Source organism: Chelonia mydas, chromosome 12, assembly GCF_015237465.2.
Source record: "Chelonia mydas isolate rCheMyd1 chromosome 12, rCheMyd1.pri.v2, whole genome shotgun sequence".
NCBI classification, from domain to species: domain Eukaryota; kingdom Metazoa; phylum Chordata; order Testudines; family Cheloniidae; genus Chelonia; species Chelonia mydas.
Window position 1 is genome coordinate 53,365 of NC_051252.2, and position 21,915 is coordinate 75,279.

Here is a 21,915-nt window from a genome sequence, read left to right on the forward strand (position 1 = left end):
GGCCAATGGGGCACTGTGGGGGTGGTGCCTACGGCCAACAGGGTGCGGAGTCTCCCCCCCGACCTTGGAGCCCCAGGTAAGCACCGCGCCTCCAACCCCCTCCCAGAGTCTGCATCCCCACCCCACACACCCCCCTCGCATCCCCAACTCTCTCCCAGAGCCTGCATCACATCCCCCAGCCTCCAAACTCCCTCCCAGAGCCTGCACCCCCTTCCCACACACCCCCTCCTGACCCCAAACTCCCTCCCAGAGCCTGCACCCCCACCCCCTCCTCCTGAACCCCGACTCCCTGCCCCAGTCCGGAGCCTGCACCCAGGACCCGAACTGCATCCCAGAGCCTGCACCCCAGACCCCCCTCTCCCACCCAAACTCCCTCCCAGAGCCCAACCTCTCACCCCTTCTGCACCCAAAGTCCCTTCCAGAGCCTGCACCCCAATCCCCTACCCGAGACCACTTCTCCCACCCAAACTCCCTCCCAGAGCCTTAAGCAGGTGGGGGGGTGGAGTTTTTTGGGGGGTGCAGTTTTGGGGAGAGGGTTCTGGGTGGCATAAATGACATTATTGGCCCACTGGGAGAATTTGAGGATTGGCACTGGCCCTAAGGTAAAGTGAGTTTGAGACCCTGCTTTAAGGGATTGGAGCAATGCTGGGGAGATGGAAGGGCACAGAGCGGGGGAGCAGTGTGTGCTCCAAGGAAAGTTGTTGTTGTGCTCTGGTGACACAGGGTGGGTGTGGGGGTTTTGTAAGCCGTGGGGTTTGTGTAGAGATAAAGTTTACTAACCCGCAGGTTCAAAGCCGTTCCTGCTCTGGGCTATACAGGGCAGTCTTTATTGAGAGAGTAGCTCACTGGTTGAATAGTTGCCTGCAGGGCAATGGGTTCCTAGTTCAAATCCAAGTGCTTCCCTTTAAAAACTTTTTCAAATGAGAATTGATTTCCGGACCCATCTCCAGTGTGTTCAGGAGTCCGCTGAATGGGGATGCTTGAAATGAATGTAAACCCTCAGCAGTTCCCCTTGCGAATGTAGAAAACCCAGCAGAGCTGTCCAGCAGCTGAAATCCACTCCAGTCCTCACGTCTCCAAGAGGGACACTCTGTATTTGGGGCATGTGCAACACCTCTGGGACGATGACAGGTGAAAAAATGCTGGATTCAATGACAGCTGAGACCACAGGAGGGGAAGGTGAATGGCAGCACTGCACAGGGTCATAACACTCAGACCCGGGGCTTCACTGTCACTATCCCTGTGTTTGCCCTCATTTATATCCTAAGAAACACACCCTTCCCCCTCCCCCACACACTGTCATACCCAACCTTTTCCCCTGGAGCCCACCCCAACCCTGCCCTACCCCTCTCCCACACACACGGCATGGGACACAGCCTCTCCGTGACTCACCCAGGTCAGGACTTGCCTCTGCATTGCCCCATCAGGGCAGCAGAGAGCCTGAAGGGCCACAGGAGACAGATGAAGATCGGCCGGAATAGAAAAGTCTTCCCTTCGCTTCTTCAGAGTCTCATTAACCTCACCCAGGAGAAGTTCCAGCACCGGGTGGGCTCAAAGCACCAACCTTCCCCTCAGCAGCGGAAGGTGGGAACCAGCTCGATCACACAGAAGGAGGCTCCCCACCTCTGTTGCTGCTGTCCTGCAGCCTTTCCTATGGATTTGTTTTAGTAATGCAACCCCCGCCAACCCATCCATCTATGAACTAAAGAGACAAGCCCCTAAATGTGGGCTCCAGTGGTGCAATGGGTTAGTGCACAGGACTAATAGAGCGATGCTACAGTTTTGAGTTCAAACCCCAGCTAGAGTACTGGTTTTCTGCAAGCAGATGGCTTCTGCCAATCATTTTGCCCTTCAGAAAATACAATTCCAGCCCTGCAGACACCGAGGTCCCTTCCTTTACCGAGTGCAGGGCAGATTCACACATCTACAAGACTTCACTTGTAGGAGGGGTCAAGCAGAGCCCAGAGCGCTGCCCATCCTGTGATTCTTCACCCCCTGACTCCCCTTCAATCTTTGCTCCCCAAATCACCTGTGTGCACACCCTCCTGGCTGTGAGACTCAAACCCTGCCTGACTTCTGTATGTTGGTATGTTTTGTGTCTGTCGTGTTGATGTGCATGTGGGTCCTGGGTGATTTTTGTGAATGCCTTGCCCAGTTTTGTGTGCATGTGTGTATGATTTTTGCATGCATGTTGTTTTTTGCTTAGTATTCTTTTGGTATGTGGATTTTGTGTTTTCTTGTTGTGTGCTTTTTCTGTGTTTTTTGGTGTAGATTTGTTCTTTGTATGTTTTGAGTGGCTTTCCCTTATCTGTGTATGGCTTTGTGTGTGTGTGTGCGTGGTTTTTGTTTATGTCTGTGTGGGCCTGTGCACTGAGTGATTTTCTCTTTCTCTCTGTGTGTTTGTCTCTCTGTTTGCATCTTCATGTGTAAATTCACTGTAACTTTTCAAAATATCCACAGCTTTGCCAATTTTCACCAGGAATTTTTCTCCATCAACCAATTCTCACTTGTTCCCTACCACTTGGTGACCATTGCCCCAGGGCACTGTCACTCTCAGGGTCCTGATTTCCCATTGACCCTTCCCCCTTCTATTGGGACCGGGGACTAGCCAATCAAAAAACCCCAGAAAGTTTTAGTAAAGGGCCAACAGTCCCCTTACACAAGCCAGCCCCGTGAGGGTCACTGATGGCCAGAGAAGGCAGCAGAAACTGGTCCCATGGTGTAATGGTCAGCACTCAGGACTCTGAATCCTGCAATCTGAGTTCAAATCGCAGTGGGACCTCGTGGTAAATCCCTGGAGCTCAAACTCCTCGCCTTCCCTGTCTCTGGCTGTGCAAGAGTGAGTTGTTTACCTCCTACTGGGTGACTCCTGCCCTCTGGAGCCAGGTCTTTGGGTGGGATGGCTGCAATGGGTTGGGGCTCCAGAAATGGCTACTGATGCCTGCAGTCCTGTGGTTTGACCTGGTGGTTGGGATTCTCGCCGCTTCACCTGATGCCCACAAGTTTGTGCTTGCTGCCACACTTTTCCTCTTTCCCACATGGCGCCTGAAGAAAGGAGTGCCAGGGCCAGGCTGTAGGCATATTTTATATATTTGTAATTCTGTTTATAATATTTGTAATTCCCCTATTTGAAATAATTGTAATTCTGCAATATTGATTTGCAGCTCTCCATAGCTGCTGACAGTGTCCGTGTTAAAGCTTGCAAACTGTCAATTGACTCTAAGTACCTTGTAAGCCATTAATTAACTCTAAGCGATGCTTTGTAATTGACATGGACACCTTACAACACAAACCGCTCAATTGACACTACTCTCTCTGAAAAAAGAAAAGGAGGACCTGTGGCACCTTAGAGACTAACCAATTTATTTGAGCATAAGCTTTTGTGAGCTACAGCTCACTTCATCCGATGCAGTGAGCTGTAGCTCACGAAAGCTTATGCTCAAATAAATTGGTCTCTAAGGTGCCACAAGTCCTCCTGTTCTTTTTGTGGATACAAGACTAACACGGCTGCTACACTGGATACTCTCTCTGAGATGACACTTTCGCTTGCTTGTAATTGAGATTGACGCTTGTCAAGGTTCCTTCCCCACTCTGAATGCTAGGGTACAGATGTGGGGACCTGCATGAAAACCTCCTAAGCTTACTCTTACCAGCTTAGGTTAAAACTTCCCCAAGGTACAAACTATTTTACCTTTTGCCCTTGAACTTTCGCTGCCACCACCAAACGTCTAACACCAGTTATTTGGAAACCTCTCCCCCAAAAATCCTCCCAAATCTTACCACCTTTTTTCTGGGGAAGGTTTGATAAAAATCCTCACCAATTTGCATAGGTGACCACAGACCCAAACCTTTGAATCTTAAGAACAATGAAAAAGCATTCAGTTTCTTAAAAGAAGAATTTTAATAGAAGAAAAAGTAAAAAGAATCACCTCTGTAAAATCAGTATGGTAAATACCTTACAGGGTAATTAGATTCAAAACATAGAGAATCCCTCTAGGCAAAGCCTTAAGTTACAAAAAGACACAAAAACAGGAATATCCATTCCATTCAGCACAGCTTATTTTCTCAGCCATTTAAAGAAATCTGAATCTAACACATATCTAGCTAGATTACTTACTAAGTTCTAAGACTCCATTCCTGTTCTGTCCCAGGCAAAAGCATCACACAGGCAGACCCAGACCCTTTGTTTCTCCCCACCTCCAGCTTTGAAAGTATCTTGTCTCCTCATTGGTCATTTTGGTCAGGTGCCAGCGAGGTTATCCTAGCTTCTTAACCCTTTACAGGTGAAAGGGTTTTTCCTCTGGCCAGGAGGGATTTTAAAGGTGTTTACCCTTCACTTTATGACAATGCTTATGAATGCAAACAGCTCAATTGACTTGACTTGCTCAATTGGTTCTGCTCAATTGACTCTACTCTGTAAACTGATACTTTGTAATGGAGATTGGCACTTTTTGTAACAACAACCGCGGAAAGCCCTTAACTGGCGCAGCTGGCATAGGACTAAATTCCTATAAAAATGGACTCTGAGAACTGAGAACTTTCAGTCTCCGGTTCTGCCACCACCCTCCAGGAGCATCGGCTGTGCATCTGACACGGACTTGGCTCCATTCTCGTGTCCAGGCCACCTGGCCAGTGCTCTGTCACGGGCAACGTCTAGGCTGGTCACTATAACCTCTATGCAGAACTTGTATGACTCAATGTATGAATGTATCTGTAGATAAGTAAGGAATAAGTAGTGACATAGCTGTGTGTGTTTTCTATATTTTTATTATATTTACAATAAATGTGGCATTTTGCCTTGTCCCTTTTACAAGATCCTGTTGGTCTTATTTTATTAGTATAACACAGACACCCTCCCCCAGCTCTCCCTGTGCCCTGGGCTCACACCTGGGTGTCTCCCGAATCTTTGGCGTTGTCCAGCATGTCTCCGTCCACAGAAGTCACTTGGCCTCATCTTAGACGCCATCTTCATATTGCTCTTCTCCTTCCCAGAGCTCCTGCTCTGCTCCTCAGACCCATCTGTCCTCAGCTCCACAGGCAGAGGGGAAGGGGCACTGTGGGATCACACACACCCCATTCCAGACACCCCATCGCATCCACAGGACTCCCAAACCAGGACACCAGGCCCCACCCCGAAGGAGCAAAAAGCCTTTGTGAGCCCAGCACGCACCAGACAGGAAAAGATTAACACCCACACCCAGCTGTGACAGTGCTGCCCGTGAGAGCCAGCTGAGGTCACTCAATCAGGGTGAACTGCAAACAGACCAGGGCAGACAAACCCCAAACACTGGTGGATATTCCAAGTTAGATTTACCCAGCCAGCCCAAAACAGCTGCTATAGCACCTCCCTGGTTACTCAGGCGTCCAAATAATGCAGTTCCCTTAAGGTGCCCAGCCTCAGGCCTCCATCCAGACACACATGTCAAGCATATGATGATCAATTCTGAAAATCTTATTTCATCACACAAAAGAAAAGGTTCTCCTGACCCCAAAGGACCAAGCCCCAGACCCAGGTCAAATGAGAACTCAGATCTTTCCCTAAATACACGCTTACAGTCAATTCTTATTAACTAATTAAAATTTATTAAAAAAGAAAAGAGAGAGAATTGGTTAAAAGATCAATACACAGACAGACTTGAGTTCAATTCTTGAGGTTCAGACACACAGCAGAGATGAGCTTGTAGTCGCCAAAAGTCCTTTTAGAAATAGTCCACAGGTTACAGTCCGATGTCCATATTCAGGGTGACTCCAGTCAATGACTGGGGATCTCAATCCTTATGGCTCAGGGTTTCCCCCTCTTGAAACCCAAAGCAGATCTGAGATGAAGAAGGATCATGTCCCAGGGTTTTTATACATTTCCTGTCTGAGAAAACAATCGGCTTAACTTTCCTTCTTCCAAACATCATGGCAATTAGCACAGGATAATTTATCCATTAAACAGTTCAGATACAGGTGATCACAACCTTCAAAGAGACATAGACAATAATACTATGTCACTCAAGAGTCTTCCTAAATGTTAATATTCCTTTTTTGATCTTTGAATCAAAGCTCTGGCCCTAGACAAGACTTGTTTGCTTACATCACAAGACCTGAGCAAACATCTACTCTTCTACCTCTAACAATGCAGACTTGCATTTCAAAGCTCTATTCAATTACATCTCTCCCTACCCAGTCTTTAAAGTTCAGGGGAGGAGGAGGTCGGGGGCGGGGTGCTGAGGATGGTGGGGAGAGGAGGAGGAAGTTGGGGGAGGGGCGCTGAGTATGGTGGGGGTAGGAGGAGGTTGGGGGATGGGTGCTGAGGGCGGGGGGAGGAGGCGGTCAGAGGAGGGGCGCTGAGGACGGGGGGAGGAGGAGGAGGTTGGGAGTGGGGTGCTGAGGATGGGGGGAGGAGGAGGTTGGGAGTGGGGTGCTGAGGATGGGGGGAGGAGGAGGTCGGGGGCGGGGTGCTGAGGACAGGGGGAGGAGGAGGTCGGGGGCGGGGTGCTGAGAATGGGGGAGGAGGGAGGAGGTCGGGGGCAGGGCACTGAAGACGGGGAGGGGTTTGGGGGCATAGAATCATAGAATCATAGAATATCAGGGTTGGAAGGGACCTCAGGAGGTCATCTAGTCCAACCCCCTGCTCAAAGCAGGACCAATCCCCAATTAAATCATCCCAGCCAGGGCTTTCTCAAGCCTGACCTTAAAAACTTCTAAGGAAGGAGATTCTACCACCTCCCTAGGTAACGCATTCCAGTGTTTCACCACCCTCTTGGTGAAAAAGTTTTTCCTAATATCCAACCTAAACCTCCCCCACTGCAACTTGAAACCATTACTCCTTGTCCTGTCCTCTTCTACCACTGAGAATAGTCTAGAACCATCCTCTCTGGAACCACCTCTCAGGTAGTTGAAAGTAGCTATCAAATCCCCCCTCATTCTTCTCTTCTGCAGACTAAACAATCCCAGTTCCCTCATCCTCTCCTCATAAGTCATGTGTTCCAGACCCCTAATCATTTTTGTTGCCCTTCGCTGGACTCTCTCCAATTTATCCACATCCTTCTTGTAGTGGGGGGCCCAAAACTGGACACAGTACTCCAGATGAGGCCTCACCAATGTCAAATAGAGGGGAACGATCACATCCCTCGATCTGCTCGCTATGCCCCTACTTATACATCCCAAAATGCCATTGGCCTTCTTGGCAACAAGGGCACACTGCTGACTCATATCCAGCTTCTCGTCCACTGTCACCCCTAGGTCCTTTTCCGCAGAACTGCTGCCTAGCCATTCGGTCCCTAGTCTGTAGCGGTGCATTGGGTTCTTCCGTCCTAAGTGCAGGACCCTGCACTTATCCTTATTGAACCTCATCAAATTTCTTTTGGCCCAATCCTCCAATTTGTCTAGGGCCCTCTGTATCCTATCCCTGCCCTCCAGCGTATCTACCACTCCTCCTAGTTTAGTATCATCTGCAAATTTGCTGAGGGTGCAATCCACACCATCCTCCAGATCATTTATGAAGATATTGAACAAAACCGGCCCCAGGACCGACCCCTGGGGCACTCCACTTGACACTGGCTGCCAACTAGACATGGAGCCATTGATCACTACCCGTTGAGCCCGACAATCTAGCCAACTTTCTACCCACCTTATAGTGCATTCATCCAGCCCATACTTCTTTAACTTGCTGACAAGAATACTGTGGGAGACCGTGTCAAAAGCTTTGCTAAAGTCAAGAAACAATACATCCACTGCTTTCCCTTCATCCACAGAACCAGTAATCTCATCATAGAAGGCGATTAGATTAGTCAGGCATGACTTGCCCTTGGTGAATCCATGCTGACTGTTCCTGATCACTTTCCTCTCATGTAAGTACTTCAGGATTGATTCTTTGAGGACCTGCTCCATGATTTTTCCGGGGACTGAGGTGAGGCTGATTGGCCTGTAGTTCCCAGGATCCTCCTTCTTCCTTTTTTTAAAGATTGGCACTACATTAGCCTTTTTCCAGTCATCCAGGACTTCCCCCGTTCGCCACGAGTTTTCAAAGATAATGGCCAATGGCTCTGCAATCACAGCCGCCAATTCCTTTAGCACTCTCGGATGCAACTCTTCCGGCCCCATGGACTTGTGCACGTCCAGCTTTTCTAAATAGTCCCTAACCACCTCTTTCTCCACAGAGGGCTGGCCATCTACTCCCCATGCTGTGATGCCCAGCGCAGCAGTCTGGGAGCTGACCTTGTTCGTGAAGACAGAGGCAGAAAAAGCATTGAGTACATTAGCTTTTTCCACATCCTCTGTCACTAGGTTGCCTCCCTCATTCAGTAAGGGGCCCACACTCAGGGGTTGTGGGGTGCAGGGTCCAGGAGGGGTTTTGGGGTGGGAGGGATTGGGGTGGGAGGGCGGGGAAGTCGGAGGTTCGGGGTCCAGCTGGGCGGCGCTTGGCTCAGGTAGCTCCCGTGGCAGCTCCGCGGGACTCAGGCTGGCCCCACACTCAGGGGGTGACTCCAGATTCACCCCGAGGCAGCTGATCCTAATCTGGGCAGAGGCTCCAACTCTGTGGGTGCTCTGGGGCTGGAGCACCAGGGGGAAGAAGAGGGGTGCTCAGCACCGACTGGGGTGACCAGCCATCAGGTGACCAAGGGAGCCCAGCTAGCCTAGGGCTGGTTGGGGCAGGGTGGTTTACGGGGGGAAGCCCCAACAGGAGACAGGGGAAGCCAGGACAATAGGGTGGGGTGGCAAGTGGTGGCCAGACTCTCGCCACCAGGGTCTAGTCTAGCTCAGGGTCCAGCTCAACTTCCTCCCTGCGCCACTGGCCCCCAGTCCACTTCTGCCACCAGGTCAACCCGGGAACTAAGGTAGGAACGGGGAGAGGCAGCAAGTCAGGCTGAGCAAGGCAGGCAAAAGTGCATCTTGCCTTCATGGGCCTCTCACAACGACGTCCTTTCTGTGTGCCATGGCTGACAAAACATCCCTGACAGAGAAGCAGCAGGCCAAAGGGGAGCCTTGCAGCTGCTGAAGTAGCTCATTTGGGAGAGCGTTAGACTGAAGATCTAAAGGTCCCTGGTTCAATCCCGGTCTTTGGCAGGTCCTTTCATCCCTCTTTGGTGCAGAGGTGGCTTATTTTCTGGAGCACAGCAGCACCTTTCCCTGTTACAGTGTCCAGTCCAAAATATCAGCCCCCCGGTGCAAAAACGCTATCTTAGGATGTAAACAGGAGGCTTCCAGCACTGGGACACCTGACAGAGAGCTCAGTGGGGGGTGTAACAGCTGCTGACTCTGAGGGTCCTGGGCTAAATCCACTTGCAGGTGGAAGTGTTTCAATTTATTTCACTCACAATGAGTAAGGTGACGATTTAATCACAGGTATTTTTCATAAAAGTCACCGGCAGCTCCCTGCCCCACCCCCGGCCCCAGCTCACCTCCGCCTCTGCCTCCTCCCCTGAACGCGCTGCCCCGCTCTGCTTCTCTGACCCCCCACCCTGGCTTCCCTCGAATCAGCTGTTCATGCAGGAAGCCCGGGGGCTGAGAAGCAGGTGGCAGCTTCGCGCTCAGGCCCAGGGAGGCGGAGGTGAGCTGGGGTGGGGGGGGCGCAAGGAGGGCCGCCCGCGCTGCAGCAGGTAACCCGGAGGGGGGGGCCCGCAGGGGAACCGCTTCTCGCCCCAGCTCACCTCCGCCTCCCTGGGCCTGAGTGTGAAGCCGCGGCCTGCTTCTCAGCCCTCCCCGGCTTCCTGCCAAACAGCTGATTCACGGGGAGCCGGGGGCGGCAGAGAAGCAGAGCGGGGCGGCGCATTCAGGGGTGGAGGCGGAGTGGAGGTGAGCTGGGGGTGGGGCGTGGAGCTGCCGGTGGGTGCTCTGCACCCACCAAATTTTCCCCGTGGGTGCTCCAGCCCCGGTGCACCCACGGGGTCGGCACCTAAGGCCCCACTTTTTATGTGATCAGTGGGGGGAGCGGCCACTCCCCCTGCTCCCCCCCCAGCTATGCTCCCCCACCCCTAGGAGCCAGAGAGACCTGCCGGATGCTTCCTGGGAGCTGCCCCAGGTAAGCCCTGCCAGGACTCCCCACCTCGCCCCCTGGCAGGTCCCTCTGGCTCTTAGGGGTGGGGTGGTCTCCCACTACAGTGGCCCACAAGACCCTCCTGCCCGGTTCTGGGGGCAGTCAGGGGACAGGGGAGGGGGATGGATGGGGCAAGGGTCCTGGGGGGGCGTCAAGGAACGTGGGGGGGTTGGATGGGGCAGGAGTCCTGGGGGGCGGGGGTGGGCAACGACCCCCTCATGGGGTGAGGAGGGAACCCGTTGTTAAGATTTTGGCAGCTCATCACTGGATACACCCCAAGACTGGTGGTTAATCCCCCATAGGGTATTTCAAACCAGCAACAAAAGCAAACTTCTGTTTCACCACACTGGCTAACAAGAAGTTATGAAAGCAGTTTCCACTGGCATTCCAGTTCTTGTATTACCACCGAAAACACCAGACTTAGAGACGAATCCTTTAAAACCAATCTCTTCAAATAAAAGGTTCTTCCAATCCCAAAGGACCAGCCACACACCCAGGTCAATATATAACTTAGGTCTTACCCACAAATCATGCTGTTGCCAATCCTTTAGTATCTACAATCTAAAAGTTTATTCATAAAAAGAAAGAAAGAAAGGTGAGAGTTAAAATTGATTAAAGGAATCAAATACATACAGGAATTACAAAGTTCTTGGTTCAGGCTTTGTAGCAGTGATTAAATAAACTGCTGGCTTAAGTCAAATCTCTGGCTGCTTCCAAATCATTGGAAGGACCTCAGTCCCTTCGTTAGAATGCTCCCATTTGGATAGTCCATATTCCAGAGGTTTCAGCAGGAAAGAGGCAAAATGGAGGGGTTTCCAGGGCCTTTTATATCTTCTGCCATGTGGTGGGAAACCCATTGTTTCAAACAAAGCCCTCAGCACAGCTAGTGGAAAATTACAGGTGACAAGATAGTGTTTGGAGTCACGTGGGCAAGTCACATGTTCACACATGAAGCTAGGATAACCTCGCTGGCACCTGACCAAAATGACCAATGAGGAGACAAGATGCTTTCAAAAGCTGGGGGAAGGGAAAAACAAAGGGTCTGTCTGTATGATGCTTTTGCCGGGGACAGAACAGGAATGGAGTCTTAGAACTTAGTAAGTAATCTAGCTAGATATGTGTTAGATTATGATTTCTTTAAATGGCTGAGAAATTAAGCTGTGCTGAATAGAATGGATATTCCTGTCTGTGTGTCTTTTTGTAACTTAAGGTTTTGCCTAGAGCGATTCTCTATGTTTTGAATCTAATTACCCTGTAAGGTATTTACCATCCTGATTTTACAGAGGTGATTCTTTAGTGTTACTTCTTTTTTACTGTTACTTCTATTAAAATTCTTCTTTTCAAGAACTGAATGCTTTTTTTCATTGTTCTTAAGATCCAAGGGTTTGGGTCTGTGGTCACCTATGCAAATTGGTGAGGATTTTTACCAAACCTTCCCCAGGAAGTGGGGTGCAAGGGTTGGGAGGATTTTGGGGGGAAAGACATTTCCAAACTACGTCTTTTCAGGAACCCAGATAAAGTTTGGTGGTGGCAGTGGAAGTCCAAGGGCAAAGGGTAAAATAGTTTGTACCTTGGGGAAGTTTTAGCCTAAGCTGGTAAAAGTAAGCTTAGGAGGTTTTCATGCAGGTCCCCACATCTGTACCCTAGAGTTCAGAGTGCAGAAGGAATCTTGACAGCTCAAATGAAGAATAGGGAGTAACTGGCTTGGCAGCAGCACTGCTGAGAAGGATCTGGGAGTTGTGGTGGATCCGAACCTCAACATGAGTCAGCAATGTGATGCTCTTGCAAAAAAAGCAAATGCAATTTTAGGTTGCATTAACAGAGGCATAGCATGGAAGTCACGGGAGGTGATCACACCGCTCTGCTTGGTGCTGGTTAGGCCTCAGCTGGAGTATTGTGTCCAGTTTTGGTCACCAATGTATAGAAAGGATGTAGAGAAACTGGAAGGGATCCAGAGACAAGCAACAAAGATGATCAAAGGGATGGAATGCAAGCCATGTGAGCAAAGGCTGAAGGAACGGGGTATATTTAGTTTGGAAAAGAGGAGATGAAGGGGGGACATGATAGCAGTTTTCAGATACTTGAAAGGCTGCCATAAAAAAGATAGAGATAAGTTGTTCTCCCTTGCCACAGAGAGCAGGACAGGAAGCAATGGGTCCAAACTACAGCCCAGCAGATTCAGATTAAATCTCAGAGGAAACTCCCTAACTGTCAGACTAGTAGGACAATGGCACAGACGCGTACGGAGGTTGTGGAAGCTCCTTCGCTGGAGGTTTTCAAAAGGAGGCTGGCGCCATCTGTCTTGGATGATTTAGACACAACAAATCCTGCATTTTGGCAGGGGTCAGACTAGATGATCCTTGCGGTGCCTTCTAACCCTATGATTCTATGATCTCTTCAGCAGGGGTACATGATGGGGGTCTGGGTCTGTTTGGGGGTACAAGGGGGCTCTATGGGTGCATGGCAGGGCATCAAGGATCTGTGGGGATTGGGACACAGGGTGGGGAATCTGGGGTCCTTTTTGGGCTGCAAGAGGAGCTAGGGTCTACAGGGGATCTGGAGGCTGTGGGGATTCAGGATATGGGGTCTGGGTTCTGCCTGTGGGGCCTAGGAGCTGGAATGCAAGTTGGCAGGGCTGGGGCTGGGGGCTCAGGAGATCTAGGATCAGTTTGTGGGGCCCAGGATGTGTGTGATATCCTATTAGAACCTGCGTTTTACAAAACTGTAAACCGGGCTCCTGGGGCTGATTCCCCTTTTGCCAGTAGTGGATTTACCATGGCGCCACTGGTGCCGGGCCCATGCTCCGAAGGGGCCCCAGCCAGCCGCTCTTCTCTGCCCTCTGCCCTCTCCGGCATGGCAGGCTCTGCCAGCAACCAAGCTCCCCCGACCCCTGCCTCTTCCCCCAGCTTGCTACTTCCCTCCCTCTCCCTGCCGCCCATCAGCTGTCTGCCAGAGCCAGGGAGGGGGGAGAGGGGAAGAGGCAGGGGCGGGGCATTGGGGAAGGGGGTGGAATTGAGGCCCCCCTCCAGCCCCCTGCCATGAGCCGCTCAGGAGAGCTGGGAGCACCCCCACGACCCCAGCGCACCCCCCCAACCCTCTGCCCTGACTCCTGCACCCCCCACACCCCCAAGCCCCCTGCCCTGATTCCTGCACCCCCCCCCACACACCCAGCCCCCTGCCTTGACTCCTGCATGCCCCATGAACACCCTCAGCCCCCTGCCCTGACTCCTGCACCCCCCACAACCCCAGCCCTGACTCCTGCACCTCCCTCACACACACCCAGTCTCTAGTCCTGACTCCTGCACCCCCCACACATCCCCACCCCCACCCTGAGCACCAAACGGGAGCTCCTGCACCCTCCCCCACCCACATACCAACCTGCACCCCTCACACCGAATGGGAGCTGCCCCAGGTAAGCGATCCACACCCCCAACCTCCTGCCCCAACCCTCATTCTACCTCCTGTTCAGACCCTGCACCCCAACCCCCAGCCTTCTCCTTCACACCCAGCCCTGTGCTCAGTGCGCCCCCACGCTCGGCTCAGTGCAGAGCGAGATGACGAGAATGGGCTAGAACCAGGGAGAAGGTAGGTACCCATTCTATGTGGGCAGGAGTGGGGGGGATCCTGTTTACCCCCTCCCCAGCCCTGCCGTGCTTGCAGTTTACCCCCAGCCCCTCTCTTGCTCCAAGGATCAACCCTAGCTCCTGCCCCACTGTGCTTTTGCCCTCAGACCCTGCCTTGCTCCAGTCAACAGGGACTAATCCTCCCCCCATCCCCCACTGTGCTCATCTTGCCCCTGTCCCCTGCCTCACTCCAGCTGGGGACCAATCCTTCCCCCCGCCCCCCATGCCCAACTGTCAGGGTGGATAAAAATCAATGACTTTTAAAAAAAAAATCAAATAATTGGATTTTTTAAATTTAAGTTGGATTTTTGAGGAAAAAATATCTAAAGATAGTTTTAATTAAGGTACATTATATCTCATCATGATATAGGGATTATAAATTTTAATTCTATAGTATGAAACAATAGATTCATGTCATGTTTAAGAAAAGTTTTGTGAATGAGTTCCAATAGTTCATGGATTAGGGACCCAATCTTCTGGGGTTCCACAGGCTTCTGTATAGATTATTTAGGTTAATTTTTCTATCTACCCAATGGAACTCAGTGTTCAGACTGGAAGATACCATCAGAGATGCTTAGTTTTGCAGTTCTCAAACTGTGGATTTGTGTCTCCAGAGGTAACATGCTTGTTAACAGCAAAAAGGTTTTAAATAAATAAATAATATAGAGAGGTGAGAAATAACAGACCTCAACTCTATTGTCTCTCTGCAAATTTGTGGACACAGGGTCAACCCCTTACCTCTCTTTAAAAGTGAAAAGTTTCAAAAAGTTCAATGAATAGAAGATTGTTGTGGGCAGAATAGATCTGGACAAGGAAAAGAAGTCTGGAGATAAACGTGAGAAGTGAGGGACATACGCTTTTTGTTAAACTATTATGTTTGCTGTTGAAGAAAAATATCCAGAATACTTCACGTTGTTATTTTAGTTAAATAAAACAATTTAAATATCTGTCTGGTGATATTCTCCTCCTAATACAGCCTGGCAAGAAAATACTCCAAATATTGTTAATGATTATCCTGTTGAATTGGAGAGAGTTCACCTCCCAATAGCTTCCTAAATATCTGCTTCAGTTACCTTTGGTAAATGAAATAACCAAACGCTCATTCATGTTGTGACATAGCTGTAAAACTCATCTGAAAAGTTTTCCAAATAAATCACAGTTTAAAAATGTATAGTGTTTCCCTTCTAAAAACCTATATCAATCTCTGAGTTGTGAAGAATATGTATTAAGGTTATAACAACCAACAAGAATGCACTTTTATGTAGAAAACCATTATTAAATGGAGACTTCCTGACGAGTGATTTAAATCAAATCCACCCTGCCCGCTGTGCTCTTGGCCGGGCCTCTTCATTCCCCAGGGGGGCCCACAAATATGTTTGGCGCCAGGCCCACAAAAAGTTAATCCAGCCCTGCCTTTTGCCCCATCAGGAAGCAAACAGCGGGACTCATCCCAGAGTTGGAAGGAAGCCTCCATTCCCCCCGTCAGCCCCATGGGGCCTGTCCAGCTCTGCTCAGACTCCCCAAAGCAGACCCAGCAGAAATGAAACTGACAGAGGCTCAGAACCACCGGGCGCGGTCAGGCCGGAAGCAGCCATTTACCAGCTGTGATGGATGCAGCAGGGTCTGTCCAACAGTTGAGCCCACCCTCGATTCCCAGCCCTGTTCCCCAGTGCCCCCTACCCCCCCAAGACACTCAGCTCCCCCTGCTGGCTACTAAAAACCTCCCTATGTATTAAATGTGCAGAGGGCCCAGAATGTCCAAGGCTTCTTGTTAATCCCCCTCCCTGCCAATCCCCCATGCACAGGGTTTGAATCTCACTCACCTGCCAGCCCCTTTATGCCAAGCATGGCCCCCTGAAACTCCCCGCTGCACAGGGGTCCTCCCATACCGGTGGCATAAGGGGCCTGCTCCCAGCCATGGGGCACTGCATGGACCCTGGCTGACACTGGGTGGCCCCCTCACGCTGGGTGCTACAGCAGCCCTGACTGAGATCGGGCCACCCCTAATGTGCCAGGTGCTGCACAGCCCCCAGATGAGGTCAAGGGATTTCCCCTTTTGCACCATGTGCTGCATAGCCCCCAGGTGAGGCCGGTTTCATTCAATATCTTCATAAATGATCTGGAGGATGGTGTGGATTGCACTCGCAGCAAGTTTGCAGATGACACTAAACTGGGAGGAGAGGTAGATACGCTGGAGGGTAGGGGTAGGATACAGAGGGCCCTAGACAAATTGGAGGATTGGGCCAAAAGAAATCTGATGAGGTTCAACAAGGATAAGTGCAGGGTCCTGCACTTAGGACGGAAGAATCCCATGCACCGCTACAGACTAGGGACCGAATGGCTCGGCAGCAGTTCTGCAGAAAAGGACCTAGGGATTACAGTGGACGAGAAGCTGGATATGAGTCAACAGTGTGCCCTTGTTGCCAAGAAGGCCAATGGCATTTTGGGATGTATATGTAGGGGCATTGCCAGCAGATCGAGGGACGTGATCGTTCCCCTCTATTTGACATTGGTGAGGCCTCATCTGGAGTACTGTGTCCAGTTTTGGGCCCCACATTACAAGAAGGATGTGGAAAAATTGGAAGGAGTCCAGCAAAGGGCAACAAAAATGATTAGGGGACTGGAACACATGACTTCTGAGGAGAGGCTGAGGGAACTGGGATTGTTTAGTCTGCAGAAGAGAAGAATGAGGGGGGATTTGATAGCTGCTTTCAACTGCCTGAAAGGGGGTTCCAAAGAGGATGGATCCAGACTGTTCTCAGTGGTAGCAGATGACAGAACAAGGAGTAATGGTCTCAAGTTGCAGTGGGGGAGGTTTAGGTTGGATATTAGGAAAAACTTTTTCACTAGGAGGGTGGTGAAACACTGGAATGTGTTACCTAGGGGGGTGGTATGCTCTCCTTCCTTAGACGTTTTTAAGGTCAGGCTTGACAAAGCCCTGGCTGGGATGATTTAGTTGGGGATTGGTCCTGCTTTGAGCAGGGGGTTGGACTAGATGACCTCCTGAGGTCCCTTCCAACCCTGATATTCTATGATTCTATGATAGTGTAGTGGAAGAGCTGTATATCAAGTAGTTGTGGCTGAGTGGTTAAGGTGAGAGATTAGAAATCTATTGGGGTTGCCCTGCGCAGGTTCAAATTCTGCCAACTACAGAAGCACTGGGCTGTTATTATTACTGTAGTCTTAGTGCCTGAGCATCCACAGTGTGAACTGGAGCCAGAGCTGGCCTCATAGGCTGTCTACTCTGCTCTGACACTTCTCTAGCACCTTGAATAGACAGTCACTACAGAGACTGGAGGGGTTTTCCCATCCCTGTAATAGCTACATGGACAGAACAATTCTTCCTTTTATTTAGCACTATCTAACCAGGGCTTAGATAAGCTTTTCACACCCTGAGACACGTAGCTCTGCCAGTTAAGTGGCCAGCGTGCACCAGCCCTTAGATCCCTCTTAGGATTTCAATGCAGGCACTGAACTGTGAGAGGAAAACATCAACTCACAAACATAGAGACTGAATTCCCCACAGTTAATCTCTCTGCACTTTCCAGAATGTCACAAAATTCAATTCATTCCTGCTAGGAGAGAGAAAAAAATAAGTGACACTAAGTTTTTGGCTTGATTTAATAAAGTTAAGGGTTTAATTACTACAGTAAAAATATGTACCGATTCCTCTAAATAACACCATAACTTGAAATAGAAACAGAGACAAATCTTGTCAGTGAAGACTAATTTAACAAATGATCTTCCCATTATTAATTTCCACTGTGCCCCCACTGCAGGTCTGGGCCCCTCCAGTGTAACTGCTCTGCATTCGCCTTCCCATTAGAATTGGTTTTGGACATTCCCAACTTTGGAAAATTGTGGAATTCAGAATTTGAATAGTGACCCCGGCTCCTTCCTGCACCTGCTCTACATCGCTACACAGCACCTTCTCCACCTGCAGAGTCACCCGCCAGGTTCAGCGGGGACCCCTGGCAAGGACAGTGGGTGCAGCTAACAGCCCGGTGTGCCTGGCAGTGAGGCAGGGGCAGCCCGAGGCTGGAAGCTCTGAGTCAGCTGTAGAGAAGCAACCCCCCACACACACAAGTACAGAGATTGAATTCCCCAACTTTAGCATCATGACGCCCTGTAGAAAGCCCCACGTGTACGTTGTTTTTTCACAGGGCAATGCAAAAATCAGGTGACACCAATTTTGAAGTTTGAGTAAATAAAGTTTCGGAGATAGTTATTAAGCTCGCAAAAATATGCCAAAGATCCCTCTGCATGATACCGGAAGGTGAAATAGGAACAGAGACAAACCTTGTCAGCAAAGGCTAATTTCCCAAACGATCCTCAAAATGTTTCTAATTCCCATCTGTCCTCCACAGGAGCTCTGTGCAGTTTAACTGTTCTGCAGCCAGCTGCCCATTAGAAATACTTCTGTGGGACATTCCCAGACCTGGACATTTACGAACGACAGAATTTGAAGAGCAAACCCGGCTCCCCACACCAGGCGGGATTGGAGTGTTTTGTCCCTGGCACTTGGTCTTTTCAAATAGTACAGACCCTCCTGTGCCCAGCCAGCCAATGAACTTGGGGAAAAGGTTGCAGGAAGCAGAGACCTTAGAAACAAGGAAATAAGAGTCCATTCATCGGGCAAGGTGGCCTAGTAGTTAAAGCAATAGTCTGCTCATCTGATGCCATTCTTGAGCTGCCTGTTATAAAAAGCCCAAGCCCACTCCTGGAGCCCTGGCAAGCTGGAGCCCAAAGTCTTCCCCCAGAGCCTCTCAGCCCCCCGGTAGGTGAGTTGGGAACTCACCAGCTGCCTGTGCAGTTGAAGTTTCCTACCCCATCAAGTACATCCCCAGCCCCACCTGCCTGCGGATGCGCTGCCTGGAGCCCCAAGGGGCTGGGTGGTACATGACGCCGATCCCCTGCTGGTAGCGCCAGCAAACACCAAGGCAGTTGTCATAAATATAAAGGGAAGGGTAAACCCCTTTAAAATCCCTCCTGGCCAGAGGAAAAATCCTCTCACCTGCAAAGGGTTAAGAAGCTAAAGGTAACCTCGCTGGCACCTGACCAAAATGACCAATGAGGAGACAAGAGACTTTCAAAAGCTGGGAGGAGGGAGAAAAACAAATGGTCTGTGTCTGTCTGTATGATGCTTTTGCCGGGGACAGAACAGGAATGGAGTCTTAGAACTTAGTAAGTAATCTAGCTAGCTATGTGTTAGATTATGATTTCTTTAAATGGCTGAGAAAATAGCTGTGCTGAATAGAATGACTATTCCTGTCTGTGTGTCTTTTTTGTAACTTAAGCTTTGCCTCGAGGGATTCTTTATGTTTTGAATTTAATTACCCTCTAAGGTATTTACCATCCTGATTTTACAGAGGTGATTCCTTTACTTCTATTAAAACTCTTCTTGAAGAAAATTGAATGCTTTTTCATTGTTCTAAGATCCAAGGGTTTGGGTCTGTGGTCACCTATGCAAATTGGTGAGGATTTTTACCAAGCCTTCCTCAGGGAGTGGGGCAAGGGTTGGGAGGATTTTGGGGGGAAAGATGTGTTGAAACTACATTTCCCAGTAAACCCAGATAAAGTTTGGTGGTGGCAGTGGAAATCCAAGGGTAAAATAATTTTGTACCTTGCGGAAGTTTTAACCTAAGCTGGTAAAAGTAAGCTTAGGAGGTTTTCATGCAGGTCCCCACATCTGTACCCTAGAGTTCAGAGTGGGGAAGGAACCTTGACAGCAGTGCATCCAGGAGCAACAGCTGGACACTGAAGGGAGGGGCTGCTGCTTTCCCCCCACCTACATCTCTGCCCAGGAGGCTGTCCTGGCTGTAGAAAAATCCCCGAATTTGAGGTATGCTGCTCTAGATTCAAAATGCAGGGCCCCAGTGGGGCAGAGGCTGGGGTAGGGAAGCAGCCTGGGTTGGGCTGGGAAGATGCTGGAAGTTCTGGTGCCCAGAGAACTGGCCTGACTCACTTCTCAGCAGCAAACGAGTCAATTCCATGCCCCTCCCTGGAAAAATCAGCCTGCAGCTAAGGGCAGCACTGGCGGTGGTTGGGGGGCGGGGCCGGTTCCCTTTAGTTCCCAGCGAGGCATGAGGAAACCCAGGGCGTCTCTAGAAGAACTTTTGGAGCCGACCTGGGGAAAACGCCTTTAATAACAGCCAGCTCACGTTTAAACTGACTTTTTAAAAACCATTTTTATCACACTAACTAACCCTTGAATCCTAGTGTCACCCCCCATAAAATGGCTTCAGCCTTGTATTTTACCCAGGGTAAAACTAAACATCCCTTCAAATACAATGGAGTGGAGATCAATCCCTTTTCAGAATTAATGCACATGAAAGAACCATGTTATGTTTCATCCCTTATGTCCTGGTCCCATCGCCTTTCCCTCCTCTCCGTTACAAGTTGTGGTATTTTGCACAGAAACTTTATTTCCTCAGAGAGACCTGGGAACAAGGCCTGCCTGCTACACGGTACCAGATAAACACCTTTAATAGGAGACAGCCGTCCCTGTCAGCAAATTATCTCCACCTTCAGTTCAGTGATACCTGAATTGTTCCTTCTCCCGGCGAAGCCCAAGGATTGAAAGCAGCAAAATCAAACTCCTCTGTACGGAGCAGGAACGCTCGGCTCTTTCTTCCTGCTGCTGCTGTTAGTCTGTGAAACAATAAGGCTGGAACGCAAGGCTGAGGTCACGCACCAGCCCCCTGAGACATTTCAGTGCCCCAGAGAAAACTTGACCCCTGCTATTGGAATCCCTGAGTGGCTGGAGATTTGAATGGGAAAGGGACTGTGTGAATGGTCAAAGTTGGAAATGAACAGTCTACAGCAATGGTATTAACACAAACACACTCTCATCGTGCTCCAGCCAGACGGCAAATGGGCAGAAATTCTCACGCTTCAGCCTGGACACAGGTGCGCAATGGCACACCAGTGAGCGTGCTGGGGGAGCTGGTCTGGGCAAACAACGGGAAGTGAGAACTCGCAGAGTACAGAACTAGAACGTAGTGAGAAAAACTAAAAAGTCAGTTAAGGCGATGGACTAGAAATCCACTCGGGTCCTCCTGCACAGGTTCGAATCCTGCCGACTACGGAAGCGTTAGTGTGATCTCATTGTTGCAGGGTCAGTGTCTGAGCATCCACAGTGCCAACGGGACCCAGAGCTGGTCTCGCTCTTAGGGCTTGTCTCTACGTGCCGGTGGATCGATTTAGTGGGTCTAGTGAAGTCCTGTTAAATCGACCCCCGATCACTCTCCCATCGACTCCGGAACTCCACCGGAATGAGAAGCATAAGGTAAGTCACAAGAGAAACTCTCCCTTCGACTCAGCACGGCGGAGACACCGCAATAAGTCAATCTAAGCTACATCAACTCCAGCTACGTTATTCATGTAGCCGGAGTTGTGTAACTGAGGTCGACTGAGCCCCGTAGTGTAGACCTGCCCATAGGCTGTCTGCACTTTAAACACAACTGTAGCACCTTGGAGTGGACAGTTGCTACGGTGATCGGAGGCGTTTTCCCATCGCCATAGTAGCCAGGTTGAGAGAAAAATTCTTCCATCCACCTACCTTACATCTTGCAAACGTCTCTGAGGAAGCTCATAGTAGGTAGGTGATATGGAAGGGGGGGTTCAGCTGTTGTGACCTGCACTGGATGTGCCATGTTTGTCTTTCTTCCACTGGACAGAAGCGACTTTGTCTGTACAAAGTGCAAGCTGGTCTCCATATTGGAAGAGAAGATTGAAGGTCTGGAGCAACAGATAACGACCCTGCGTTGTATACGAGAGACTGAGGATTTTCTGGACAAAACTCAGGATAGGCTTCTAGGGGCACAAAGCTCTAAAGATATAGAGCAGGTTGCACAGAGGAGCCAAGAGGCCAGTGAAGAAGCTTGGCAACATGTGACCTCCAGAAGAGGTAAGCGGAATGTCCGGGTTCCAGTAACACAGACACAGGTAACTAACCGCTTTCATGTTCTCTCCACAGGTACCATTGCGGAGAGTGGACCAGATGATATGTCTGGGGGGAGAAAGCAGAAGGAGACTCCGCTGGTTGGAAGGCATGAGATGCGATGTCCTGAGGTTGGGAGTTCCACGACCACCACTCCCAAGAGGAGAAGGCGGGTGGTGGTGGTCGGGGACTCTCTCCTCCGGGGGACTGAGTCATCTATCTGCCGCCCTGACCGGGAAAACCGAGAAGTCTGCTGCTTGCCAGGGGCTAAGATTCGCGATGTGACGGAGAGACTGCCGAGACTCATCAAGCCCTCGGATCGCTAC

The 21,915-nt window shown here is 50.2% G+C and overlaps 3 non-coding genes across 3 annotated transcripts; all 3 read left to right on the forward strand.

The window, feature by feature from the left end:
- Window positions 1-2,710: 2,710 nt before the first annotated feature.
- Window positions 2,711-2,782, forward strand: TRNAQ-CUG. Its single transcript has one exon. It is a non-coding gene; the product is annotated as a tRNA-Gln (tRNA).
- Window positions 2,783-8,981: 6,199 nt separating this feature from the next.
- TRNAF-GAA lies at window positions 8,982-9,054 on the forward strand. Its single transcript has one exon. It is a non-coding gene; the product is annotated as a tRNA-Phe (tRNA).
- Window positions 9,055-16,717: 7,663 nt separating this feature from the next.
- TRNAS-AGA lies at window positions 16,718-16,799 on the forward strand. Its single transcript has one exon. It is a non-coding gene; the product is annotated as a tRNA-Ser (tRNA).
- The last annotated feature ends 5,116 nt before the right edge of the window (window positions 16,800-21,915 follow it).